This window comes from Pristiophorus japonicus, chromosome 8 (genome assembly GCF_044704955.1).
Source record: "Pristiophorus japonicus isolate sPriJap1 chromosome 8, sPriJap1.hap1, whole genome shotgun sequence".
Classification (NCBI taxonomy): Eukaryota; Metazoa; Chordata; class Chondrichthyes; family Pristiophoridae; genus Pristiophorus; species Pristiophorus japonicus.
Genome location: NC_091984.1, coordinates 99563742 through 99576523, shown reverse-complemented (window position 1 = coordinate 99576523; position 12782 = coordinate 99563742). Strand labels below are relative to the sequence as shown.

The window sequence follows — 12782 nt, the reverse complement described above, 5'->3', positions numbered from 1 at the left end:
AAAACAAACCCCAGCCTAGCCCAGCCCAGAGGGTGAGCAGCCAGAGGTCATGGTCCGTATCGGTACCAATGACATAGGTAGAAAGAGGGATGAGGTCCTGCAGGCAGAATTTAGGGAACTAGGAGAGAGATTAAAAAGCAGGACCTCAAAGGTAGTAATCTCCGGATTACTCCCGGTGCCATGAGCAAGTGAGTACAGAAATAGGAGGATAGAGCAGATGAAAGTGTGGCTGGAGAGATGGTGCAGAAGGGAGGGCTTTGGATTCCTGAGTCATTAGGACTGCTACTGGGAAGGTGGGACCTGTACAAGCTGGACGGGTTGCACCTCAACAGAGCTGGGACCAATATCTTCGTGGGGGGGGGTTTGCTAGTGCTGTTGGAGAGGGTTTAAACTAGCTTGGTGCATGCGTGGCTGTGGAGACAGTTATATCCCGAAGGAGCTCCGCTGACCATCTTCACCCACAATCTCCCACCGGCCCCCTTTCCAACCACAGGCTTCACAGGCACCTAGTGTAGGTAATCAGCCAGATCCCCGGATCAGGATGTTAGGAAGAAGCTACGGCCGCTCGCTGACATCTCAAGTTTGAACTCTGTGTCCTTTCGACCTACCTGGAACCGGCGACTCGGCATCCCTTCGGCCCGCTTGGAACTCATGGCATGTGTTGCGGGTAATGGCGGTGGCCTTCCTGTCCTCTCCAGTGGCTCACTAAGAAGCAAGATGGAGTGAGGTGCAGCCAACAAAAGCAAACAGGGCCCCAATGGCTCCACCCTCACCCTCCATACCTTGGGACCCTCACCACCTCTCCTGAAGGCACTGCTTAGTGCCGAGCTTACGGCTCACATCTCACGATAGGCAACTAGGCCCATACAGTAGAGCCTGGCCTCCAGTTGTCTCGGACCCCCTTGTTACTGGGCCAAGATCTCGCTCTACTAAGCCTATGTGGAAGCCTATGTAACAGCCACCCCATGTTCAAAGAACTCGCGCACAGGCATCTTCCACCCTTCCAAATGAAGTTCGGGACCTGGAACGTCAAGACCCTCATGGACAACCCCAACAGCGACAGACCAGAACGTCGCACCGCTTTCGTTTCCCGGGAACTCGGGCACTTCGACGTCGACATCACCGCCCTAAGTGAGACCCGGCGGGCAGGAGAAGGCCAGAGCTCAAAGAACAAGGTGGTGGTTACACCACCTTCTGGAAAGGTAAACCAGAAGAAAAACGCCGCCTCCATGGAGTTGGCATCACCATCACCAATGAGCTGGTGGGCCATCTGAGACTCCCCCTGCGAGATAAGTGAATGTCTCATGACTTTCTGGCTCGCCCTAGCCCGGAACCAGTGCGCCACAGTCATCAGCACATACGCCCCAACACTCGACGCAACAGATGAGACCAAAGAGGAATTCTACTCCAGCCTCGAACAATCCCTGCCCCGAGTCCCTACAAACGACAAACTGATCCTCCTCGGCGACTTCAGTGCCAGAGTCGGTAAGGACACAGACCACTTGATCGTCAGAGAGGGGGTAGGGAAAACCAACTCCAGCAGTATCCTGCTCCTGACAAAATGCCGAGAACACGACCTTGTCATCACCAACACCGTGTTCCGTCAGAGGGACAAGTACAAGGCATCATGGCAATGCCCTCTGTCCAAGCACTGGCGTCTGCTTGACTATGTCATCGTCCGAGCCAGGGATTGCAAGGACATGCGCATCACCCGCGCCATTACAGAAGCCGACGACTGCTGGGCAGACCACCATCTAATCCACTCCGCCATTAACATCAATGTGGCCCCAAAACAGTGACGGCAACAGAAACAATGCCGCTGAAAAATCAACGCCGGGGCACTCAAAGACCCAGTTAAGAAAGCCCTATACAGTCAACGCCTCACTACCAACCTGGCGACCCTCGATAACCCCGAGACGCAGAGTGCCCACAGCGCCTGGTCTGCTCTCAAGGCCTCCATAACCAGCGCCTGCGAAGAGATACTCGGTCACTTGACCAGGAAACACCAAAAAACTGGTTTAACGAGAACAACCAGGAGATCCAGAAGCGAATAAGCCACAAGCGCAAGGCATTTCCGAACTTAAGTAGCAATCCAACTCTGGAGCAGCGGAGCAGCAAAGCAGCTCTACAGCCGGCTGAAGGCCGAGGTCCAACAATAAACTCGCGACCTAAAGAATAGATGGTGGGTGGAGATAGCACAGGAGATCCAGCAGCTGGCCGACAACCATGACGTGCGAGGATTCTTCTCTGCAGTCAAGGCCACCTACTGCCCAAGCACCCAAGGCTCCACCCCACTGCTGGCCAAGAATGGAGAGGCACTCATTAAGGACACCACGGCAGTCAGGGCCCACTGAAAGGAGCAGTTCGAAGATCTCCTTAACCGAGACTGCCTTCGACACGAGTGTCCTCGACTCCATCCCGCAGCATGCTACCTACCTGCCACCATCTTAGCAAAACCCCAGCCCTGCACGAGATAGAAAAGGCCATCTGTCAGCTCAAGAATAAGGCGGCATCAGGAGCAGATGGAATCCCCGCTGTGGCACTAAAGTATGGTGGAGAAGCACTATTGGCACGAATGCATGACCTCATCTTCCTCATCTGGAAGGAGGAGAGCATGCCAGGAGATCTCAGAGATGCTGTAACCGTGACCATCTTCAAAAAAGGCGACTACAGAGGAATCTCCCTGCTGTTGGCCACGGGGAAAGTCATCGCAAGGATCCTCCTCACCCGTCTTCTCCCTGTGGCTGAAGAGCTCCTCCAAGTCACAATGCGGATTCCATCCACTAAGGGGTACAGCGGACATGATCTTCACCGTGCGACAACTACAAGCAAAATGCAGGGAACAGCACCAATCCTTGTACATGGCCTTCTTTGACCTCACAAAGGCCTTTGACTCTGTCAACCATAAGTGACTATGGAGTATCCTCCTCCGTTTTGGCTGCCCACAAAAGTTTGTCACCATCCTCTGCCTGCTCCATGACGACATGCAAGTCGTGATCCTGACCAACGGATCCACTCAATCCACTTCCGGACTGGGGTCAAGCAGGGCTGAGTCATCGCACCAACACTCTTCTAGATCTTCCTCATTGCAATGCTCCATCTCACTATCAACAAGCTCCCCGCTGGAGTGGAACTAAATTATAGAACCAATGGGAACCTGTTTAATCTACACCTCTGCACACACTCAAGGCCGAACTCCAAGCCATCGTCGACACCTTCACCGAGGCGTACGAAAGCATAGCCCTTGCACTAGACATCCGTAAGACAAAGGTCCACCAACCTGACCCCATCACACAGCAGTGCCCCCCACATCAAAATCCACGGCTCGGCCTTGGACAACGTGGACCATTTTCCATACGTCGGGAGTCTACTATCAGCAAGGTCAGATGTCGATGATGAGGTCCAACACCGCCTCCTGTGTGCCAGCGCAGCCTTCGGTTGCCTGAGGAAGAGAGTGTTTGAAGACCAGGACCTCAAATCTAGCACCAAGCTTATGGTCTACAGGGCAGTAGTGATATCTGCCCTCCTATATAGCTCAGAGACATGGGCTATATACAGCAGACACCTCAAAAGCTGGAAAAGAACCACCAGTGCTGCCTCCGCAAGATCCTGCAAATCCATTGGGAGGCTAGGTACACCAGCGTCTGTGTTCTCACTCAGGCCAACATTCCCAGCATCGAAGCACTGACCACACTCGACCAGCTCCGTTGGGTGAGCCACATCGTCTGCATGCCCGACACGAGACTGCCTAAGCAAATGCTCTACTCGCAACTCCTACACAGCAAGCGAGCCCCAGGTGGGCATATGAAATGCTTCAAGGACACCCTCAAAGCCTCTTTGATAAAGCGTAACCTCCGCAAGGGCACCTGTGAATCCCTGGCCCAAGACCACCCAAAGTGGAGGAAGAGCATCCGGGAGGGTGCTGAGCACCTCAAGTCACATCGCCGAGAGCATGCAGAAACCAAGCGCAGACATCGGAAGGGGCGTGCGGCAAACCATCCACCCTTTCCTTCAACCACTGTCTGCCCCACCTGTGACAGAGACTGTAATTCCTGCATTAGACTGTACAGCCACCTGAGAATTAATTTTGGAGTGAAAGCAAGTCTTCCTCGATTTCGAGGGACTGCCTATGATGATGATGATATGATGAAACTAGCTCGTCAGGGGGATGGGAACCTGAGAATAGATTCAGTAGGGAGGGGAGTAAAGCTGGAATTGGAAAGCAAAAATGTAGAAAGTGAATTTGAAGAACCGAGGAAAGAAAGGCTAGAAAGTAGTCAAGAAGGAGGCCTGGCTGCACTAAATGGTATATACTTCAATGCAAGGAGTATAGCGAATAAGGCAGATGAACTGAGAGCACAGGTAGACACTGGGGAGTATGATGATATAGCTATTACAGACATGGCTAAAAGAGGGGCAGGTATGGCAGCTCAACATTCCTGGTTACAGGATCTTCAGACGGGATAGAGAGGGGCGTAAAAAGGGAGGGGGTGGTAGCGGTATTGATTAAAGAAACTATTACAGCTGTGAGGAGGGATCATCAAATGAGGCCATCCATATGGGTTGAACTGAAAAACAAAAAATTGGGCGATCACACTGCTGGGAGTGTACTATAGACTCCCAAACAGTGAGAGAGAGAGATAGAAGAGCAAATATGTAGGCAAGTTTCTGAGAAGTGCTAAAACTATAAAACAGTAATAGTAGGGGATTTCAACTGTCCTAATATTAACTGGGACAAAATTAGTGTGAAGGGTATAGAGGGTGCAGAATTGCTAAAATGCATTCAAGAGAACATTTTTAGCCAATATGTAGCAAGCTCAACATGGGAGGGGCGGTTCTCGATTTATATAAGAACATAAGAACATAAGAATTAGGAACAGGAGTAGGCCATCTAGCCCCTCGAGCCTGCTCCGCCATTCAATAAGATCATGGCTGATCTGGCCATGGACTCAGCTCCACTTACCCGTCCTCTCCCCGTAACCCTTAATTCCCTTATTGGTTAAAAATCTATCTACCTATGACTTGAACACATTCAATGAGCTAGCCTCAACTGCTTCCTTGGGCAGAGAATTCCACAGATTCACAACACTCTGGGAGAAGAAATTCCTTCTCAACTCGGTTTTAAATTGGCTCCTCCGTATGTTGGGGCTGTGCCCCCGAGTTCGAGTCTCCCGTACCAGTGGAAACAACCTCTCTGCCTCTATCTTGTCTATCCCTTTCATGATTTTAAATGTTTCTATAAGATCACCCCTCATCCTTCTGAACTCCGAGTAAAGACCCAGTCTACTCAATCTATCATCATAAGGTAACCCCCTCATTTCCGGAATCAGCCTAGTGAATCGTCTCTGTACCCTTTCCAAAGCTAGTATATCCTTCCTTAAGTAAGGTGACCAAAACTGCACGCAGTACTCCAGGTGCGGCCTTACCAATACCCTATACAATTGCAGCAGGACCTCCGTGCTTTTGTACTCCATCCCTCTCGCAATGAAGGCAAACATTCCATTCGCCTTCCTGATTACCTGCTGCACCGACAAACTAACCTTTTGGGATTCATGCACAAGGACCCCCAGGTCCCTCTGCACCGCAGCATGTTGTAATTTCTCCCCATTCAAATAATATTCCCTTTTACTGTTTTTTTTTTCCCAAGGTGGATGACCTCACACTTTCCGACATTGTATTCCATCTGCCAAACCTTAGCCCATTCGCTTAACCTATCCAAATCTCCTTGCAGCCTCTCTGAGTCCTCTACACAACCTGCTTTCCCACTAATCTTAGTGTCATCTGCAAATTTTGTTGCACTACACTCTGTCCCCTCTTCCAGGTCATCTATGTATATTGTAAACAGTTGTGGTCCCAGCACCGATCCCTGTGGCACACCACTAACCACCGATTTCCAACCCGAAAAGGACCCATTTATCCCGACTCTCTGCTTTCTGTTAGCCAGCCAATTCTCTATCCATGCTAATACATTTCCTCTGACTCCGCGTACCTCTATCTTCTGCAGTAACCTTTTGTGTGGCACCTTATCGAATGCCTTTTGGAAATCGAAATACACCACATCCATCGGTACACCTCTATCCACCATGCTCGTTATATCCTCAAAGAATTCCAATAAATTAGTTAAACATGATTTCCCCTTCATGAATCCATGCTGCGTCTGCTTGATTACACTATTCCTATCTAGATGTCCCGCTATTTCTTCCTTAATGATAGTTTCAAGCATTTTCCCCACTACAGATGTTAAACTAACCGGCCTATAGTTACCTGCCTTTTGCCTGCCCCCTTTTTTAAACAGAGGCGTTACATTAGCTGCTTTCCAATCCGCTGGTACCTCCCCAGAGTCCAGAGAATTTTGGTAGATTATAACGAATGCATCTGCTATATCTTCTGCCATCTCTTTTAATACCCTGGGATGCATTTCATCAGGACCAGGGGACTTGTCTACCTTGAGTCCCATTAGCCTGTCCAGCACTACCCCCCGAGTGATAGTGATTGTCTCAAGGCCTCCCTTCCCACATTTCTGTGGCCTGCAATTTTTGGCATGGTTTTTGTGTCTTCCACTGTGAAGACCGAAGCAAAATAATTGTTTAAGGTCTCAGCCATTTCCACATTTCCCATTATTAAATCCCCTTTCTCATCTTCTAAGGGACCAACATTTACTTTAGTCACTCTTTTCCGTTTTACATATCTGTAAAAGCTTTTACTATCTGTTTTTATGTTTTGCGCAAGTTTACCTTCGTAATCTATCTTCCCTTTCTTTATTGCTTTTTTAGTCATTCTTTGCTGTTGCTTAAAATTTTCCCAATCCTCTAGTTTCCCACTAACCTTGGCCACCTTATATGCATTGGTCTTTGATTTGATACTCTCCTTTATTTCCTTGGTTATCCACGGCTGGTTATCCCTTCTCTTGCTGCCCTTCTTTTTCACTGGAATATATTTTTGTTGTGCACTATGAAAGAGCTCCTTAAAAGTCCTCCACTGTTCCTCAATTGTGCCACCCGTTTAATCTTTGTTTCCAGTCTACTTTAGCCAACTCTGCCCTCATCCCACTGTAGTCCCCTTTGTTTAAGCATAGTACGCTCGTTTCTGACATAACTTCCTCACCCTCAATTTGTATTACAAATTCAACCATACCGTGATCACTCATTCCGAGAGGATCTTTTACTAGGAGATCGTTTATTTTTCCTGTCGAATTACACAGGACCAGATCTAAGATGGCTTGCTCCCTTGTAGGTTCTGCTACATACTGTTCTAAGAAACAATCCCATATGCATTCTATGAATTCCTCCTCCAGGCTACCCCGTGCGATTTGATTTGACCAATCGATATGTAGGTTAAAATCCCCCATGACTACTGCCGTTCCTTTTTCACATGCCTCCATTATTCCCTTGATTATTGCCCGCCCCACCGTGAAGTTATTATTTGGGGGCCTATAAACTACGCCGACCAGTGACTTTTTCCCCTTACTATCTCTAATCTCCACCCACAATGATTCAACATTTTGTTCATTGGAGCCAATATCATCCCTCACAACTGCCCTGATATCATCCTTTATTAACAGAGCTACCCCACCTCCTTTCCCTTCTTGTCTATCTTTCTGAATCGTCAGATACCCCTGTATGTTTAATTCCCAGTCTTGGCCACCCTGCAACCATGTTTCTGTAATGGCCACCAAATCATACCCATTTGTAATAATTTGTGCCGTCAACTCATTTACTTTATTTCGAATGCTGCGTGCATTTAGGTAGGTGTTTTCATCCTAGTTTTTAAACCATGATTTTTAGTTTTGACCCCTCCTGCAGCCCCATTATATTCAGTGGCCCTTTTTGTTTCTTGCCTTGGGTTTCTCTGCCCTCCACTTTTGCTCATCTCCTTTCTGTCTTTTTGTTTTTGTCTCCTTTTTGTTTCCCTCTGTCTCCCTGCATTGGTTCCCATCCCCCTGCCATATTAGTTTAACTCCTCCCCAACAGCACTAGCAAACACTCCCCCTAGGACATTGGTTCCGGTCCTGCCCAGGTGCAGACCGTCCGGTTTGTACTGATCCCACCTCCCCCAGAACCTGTTCCAATGCCCCAGGAATTTGAATCCCTCCCTGCTGCACCACTGCTCAAGTTTTAGGGAATGAAGTTGGGCAGGTGGAAGGGTTTCAGTGGGAGAACACTTGGGTGTTAGTGACCATAATTCAGTTAGATTTAAGGTAGTTATGGAAAAGGACAAGGATAGAAGTTCTAAATTGGGGAAAAGCCAACTTTGCTAAGCTGAGAGGTGATTTGGCCATAGTGGTCTGGAAACAGCTACTTGAAGGTAAAACAGTGTAGGAGCAGTGGGAGGCATTCAAGGAGGAGATCCGGAGGGTTCAGGCCAAATATGTGCCCTTAAAGAAAAAGGGTGGGACTAACCAATCTGGAGCACCCTGGATGTCGTGGGACATACAAGGTAAGATAAAGAAAAAAAGGGAGGCTTATGACCGATACTGAGGGCTACATACTGCAGAATCTCCAGAGGAGTATAGAAAGTCCAGGGGTGAAATTAAAAAGGATATTAGGAAAGCAAAGAGAGAGCATGAAAAATTCTTGGCAAGTAAAATCAAGGAAAACCCAAAGATGTTTTATAAATATATTAAGCGCAAGAGGATAACTAAAGAAATGGTAGGCCTATTAGAGACCATGAGGGTAATCTGTGTATGGAGGCGGAAGATGTGGGTATATGGTTCTTAATGAATACTTTGTGTCTGTTTTCACAAAAGAGAGTGCCGATGTAGACACTACTATCGAGGATGAGGAGTGTGAAATATTAGATGAAATAAACTCAGTGAGAGAAGAGGTATTAAGGGGTTTAGCAGCTTTGAAAATGGATAAGTTCCCAGGCCCGGATGAAATGAATCCCAGGCTGTTAAGCAAAGCAAAAGAGGAAATAGCAGAGACTTTGACCATCATTTTTCCAATCCTCTCTGGCTTCTGGTGTGGTGCCAGAGGACTGGAGGACTGCTAATGTGGTACCTTTGTTTAAGAAGGGAGAAAGGGATAGACAGAGTAATTACAGGCCAGTCAGCCTAACTTCAGTGGTGGGGAAATTATTGGAAAAAATCCTGAAGGACAGGATAATTCTTCACTTAGAAAGACATCGATTAATTAAGGACAGTCAGCACGGACTTGTTAAGGGAAGATCGTGTCTGACTAACTTGATTGAATTTTTCAAAGAGGTAACCAGGAGGGTCAATGAGGGCAAAGCATCCGATGTAGTGTATATGGATTTTAGCAAAACTTTTGATAAGGTCCCACATGGCAGACAGGTCCTGAAAGTAAAAGGCCATGGGATCCAGGGCAAAGTGGCAAGTTGGATCCAAAATTGGCTCAGAGGCAGGAAACCAAGGGTAATGGTTGATGGGTGTTTCTGTGACAGGAAGGATGTTTCCAGTGGTGTTCCGCAGGGCTCAGTACTAGGTCCCTTACTTTTTGTGATGTACATCAATGATCTAGACTTGAATATTGGGGGTATGATTAAGAAGTTTGCAGATGATACTAAAAACGGGTGTGTGGTTGATAATGCTGCGGACTGCAGGAAGGTATCAATCAACTGGTCAGGTGGGCAGAACAGTGGTAAATGGAATTTAATCCAGAGAAGTGTGAGGTAATGCATTTGGGGAATGCTAACAAGGAAAGGGAATAGACATTAAATGGTAGCACACTGAGAAGTGTAGAGGAACAAAGGGACCTTGCAGTGCATGTACACAGATCCCTGAAAGCAGCAGGCCAGGCAGATAAGGTGGTTAAGAAAGCATACAGAATGCTTGCCTTTATTAACTGAGACAAAGAATGCAAGAGCAGGGGGGTTGTGTTTAAACTGTATAAAACACTGCTTAGGCCACAGCTGGAGTATTGCGTGCAGTTCTGGTCATCGCACTATAGGAAGGATATGATTGCACTGGAGAGGGTACAAAGGAGATTTACGAGGATGTTGCCGGGAGTGGAGAATCTTAGCTATGAGGACAGATTGGATCGGCTCGATTTGGTTTCCTTGGAACAGAGGAGGCTGAGGGGAGATCTCATTGAGGTGTATAAAATTTTGAGGGGCCTAGATATAATGGATAGAAAGGGCTGATGTCCCTTAGCAGAGGGGTCACAACCAGGGGGTATAAATTTAAAGTAATTGGTAGAAGCTTCAGAGGGGACTTGAGGGGAAATTTCTTCACGCAGAGGGCTGTGGGGGTCTGGAGCTCGCTGCTTGAAAGGGTGGTAGAGGCAGAAACCTCACCACATTTAAAAAGTACTTGGATGTGCACTTGAAGTGTCGTAGCCTCCTGGGTTACGGACCTAGAGCTGGAAAGTGGGATTGGCTGGATAACCTCTTATTGGCCGGCACAGACACGATGGGCTGAAATGGCCTCCTTCCGTGCTGTAGACTTCTATGATTCTACCCAATCTGCGTTCCTCTACACTTTTCACTATCCTACCATCTACGTATGCGGCTCAGTGTCAAATTGTTTATCTCATAATACTCCTGTGAAGCGCCTTGGGACATTTCACTACGTTAAAGGTGCTATATAAATATAAGCTATTGTTGTTGTATTCCCTTGCCTTGTTAGCCCTCCTCAAATGCATTACCTCACACTTCTCGGATTGAATTCCATTTGCCACTTTTCTGCCCACCCCCTTCCTTGACCCACCATGCCATAATCAGTTATCCCCCTCTCCTCACCCAATCCCCACCCCACCCCCAATACACATCTCTATCCTCTCCCCATCTTTTCTGTTTCTGCCACACCTGCTCATTCTCATTGTCTCGCCTTTGTCCTCGCGTTGCCTCAACCCCCTTGCTCCCAAAGTCTCTCCTACCCTTTCTTTGTACCACCCCCTCATACCCTCGTCCCCTCCCTTTACTCTCTCATTGATTCCCCTCTGTCATTTTCCCTCCTTCTTACCATTGCTTATTCCATTATCTTCCCCACAGGCTTCTATCTTCTCACTCCCCACTTTCCTATCTCCTCCCTTAGCCCACCTTGGATCCTCTCCATCATCTACCCCCCAGTCCATCTCCCTTAATCCAAATCCCCTTTCCCCTTTTCTTTTATATCCCAATTCCCCTTTCTTTTCCTTAATCCTTCCCATGCCTTCAATCACATTTCTTCTCTCTATCCTTCTATCTTATCTTTAATTGTCCTACCCTCCCTCCCTTCCCATTACCAGCCTGATACCTGAGCTAGATTCCCAGTATTAAATTGGGAAATGAACCGTTTGTTAATGTGCTTGTTGTACTTTAAATTGAGTGTGGTGCAATATGCTGGAAAACTTGCAAAGAATCCTGAATCCATGGGGACTGGGCGCTAGATGGTAGCATGGGGTAGGCAAGACACAGATGGTGGGGACAGGAGGGGTACAAGCAAACTGAGGCCTAATAAACCAGGTCCGAAGAAAGTAGAGAGCAATTAGTATGGGTGAGGAGAAGGATGGGGACTATGCTGAATGCAGATGAAGATAGCATAGGTGTTTCCATGAAGGAGAGAAACAGCAGTGTGGGGAAGCAGGAAGTGAACGTAAAACAGGTTTGGCAGAAATTTGAAAGGGAAACCCTGAGGTTTGACAGAAGTGGAGGTTGTAATGAAAGGTTTGGCTCACTGATGGACAGCTTTTAGTTAAGAGTTTAGTTGAAAACCCAGTCTCCTTCTTCATCCAGTTTACATTTGGATCCTTTTCAAAAATTTACAAACTGTTATGGGCAGAGTGACAAGTTGACTTTTCCACTGAGAGCATTTATAATTCAAATATAAAACAAAAGCTACAAAAGATATGTAATCATTACAAGATCATGATTGATCTCTCCTCCTCAATCTTGCTCTCACTCTGCCTCTCTGTTTTAAAACAGTCATTATAAACTTTACCTGAATAAAACTTTTGAAATTATCCCCCAGCTTCACATAGTTTTGAGAACTAACTGAGCAGATACTTGCTGGAAGCTGATGAGAAACATTTCAGCAATTGGGTTGACTATATCCTACTGGTGCATCTTGGGAAATTGCAGGAGCTGCATTCAGCTTCCAAACTCACAACTCTGGGCAAAAGTAATGTCCAAGCCCCTACTTTCAGGAGAGGCTGAGCCCTTTAAGTGAAACCTTTAACGAAGGTATTAAAAAGCACATAACGCAATTTATTCCGTTCTTGTGAAACATATAATTTTTTTTCAATTTTTAAAAATTTGTTTAAAACCTTATTTTTGATTACTGAGGGATAAATGGCATCCAATTTTTTAATTTCAGAATGCATTTTGAGAGATTTCATTAGTTTCCTCTCTCAAATAAATTTAGGTTCTCCTGACTGGTCATTCAGGATTCATTGTTTTTATAAGCTCTTCGTGGTTTCTCATTGCAATTTTCTTGCTGCTTTTGATTCATATGTTCCCATCCGCCTCATTTCTGATTTGTGGCTGTTTTACTTTGAACCAATCAACAAAGTGTGATGGCGAAATGTTGACAGCAAAAGTATGACTGAACAATTGTGACAACAAAGTGCGAGCTATACGCAAGTCTTTTAATATATTACAAGTGAATCTCCCTTGATATTGGGCATGAGAAGTTGGAGGAGACTCTCCTTAGCCCACTCTGTGACTGTATACAGTCGTCCCGTGGTGGATTTTAGGACACCTGTATTGACATGAAAGTTAAGAAAGCTAAAGCCTGTTTAAAACCATTTAAGGCTTTTAGTTTGTTAATGAGTTAACACTTGCATAACATAATCATTTTCAAGTGATTGCAAAGACTCAGCTCAGTGCTGGGAATCCAGTGCAAT

At 46.7% G+C, this 12782-nt stretch overlaps 1 protein-coding gene across 4 annotated transcripts in view; it reads left to right on the top strand.

Moving 5' to 3' along the window:
* The window catches only part of swt1 (SWT1 RNA endoribonuclease homolog), a 170491-nt gene that overhangs the window by 15923 nt on the left and 141786 nt on the right, over positions 1-12782 (top strand). The window lies entirely within an intron of this gene.